Raw genomic sequence first — 1,009 nt, 5'->3', positions numbered from 1 at the left:
AAGCTGAGGGGGGAGATCAACAATTTCTACTAACTGGATAATGAATCTTTATATGAGGCGTGGGAGAGATTTAAAGATTTGATAAGGAAGTGCTTGCATCATGGGATAGAGAGATGGATGTTAGTCCATAACTTTTATAATGGGTTGTGTGGTACCACTCACACACTCATTGATGCAGCAGCTGGTGGGGCATTTATGAGGAAGAGTGCCAATGAGGCGTATGATTTGTTAGAAGAAATGGCCATTAATTATCAACAGTGGCCAAGTGAGAGAGGTAACTCAAAAAAGTGGTTGGTTTGCATGAGATTGATGCAATATCTTAGTTAACTGCTCAGGTTGAGGCTTTGACTAAACAGTTGCAAGGCAGTACAATGGCAGCCCCCGTGATGCAAGCTCAGACTATGTGTGAATTATGTGGGGGTCCTCATGCTTATGAAAAGTGTCAATATGCGGTTGTAAATAATATGCCATTGGAACAAGCTTAAGCCATTGGGAACGTCAAAATAACAACAACAACCCTTATTCAAATTTTTATAACCAGGGTTGGAGGAATCACCCCAATTTTTCTTGGAAGAATGATCAACAAGGTCAATCCTCAATTCATCAACCACAACAGTCATTTCAGCAACCACCTCAAAGGTTCTATCAACAGGGTTTCAAGCCTCAACAACAACCACCTCAGCCGCCTATGCAACAACAACAGAATCCTGTGAGACAGCCTGATACTCAGTCTGATGTTCATAATCAATTCATGACTGAGACGCGGTCTTCTATTAGAAATTTGGAGACTCAAATAGGGCAATTGGCTACTCTTATGGCCAACCGTGCTCAAGGTAACCTGCCTAGCACCACTGAAGTCAATCCAAAAGAACAGTGCCAGGCTACTACATTGAGAAGTGGGAAGAAATATGAAGGGGCAAGTGTGGAGCAGTCAAATGAAGACAAGGCCCACGATCAACAGGCACAGGGCACATTGAATCAGAAGCAAAATGAGGACAAGGTTACTGAA

At 42.6% G+C, this 1,009-nt stretch overlaps 1 non-coding gene across 1 annotated transcript; it reads right to left on the bottom strand.

Moving 5' to 3' along the window:
- On the bottom strand, positions 1 to 107 carry LOC133833723 (small nucleolar RNA R71). The gene has a single exon (XR_009893089.1). It is a non-coding gene; the product is annotated as a small nucleolar RNA R71 (small nucleolar RNA).
- Positions 108 to 1,009: the final 902 nt, after the last annotated feature.

The sequence above is a fragment of the Humulus lupulus genome, chromosome 4 (assembly GCF_963169125.1).
Source record: "Humulus lupulus chromosome 4, drHumLupu1.1, whole genome shotgun sequence".
Classification (NCBI taxonomy): Eukaryota; Viridiplantae; Streptophyta; class Magnoliopsida; order Rosales; family Cannabaceae; genus Humulus; species Humulus lupulus.
The sequence above is the reverse complement of the archived record's forward strand: the minus strand, read 5'-3'. Positions and strand labels throughout refer to the sequence as shown.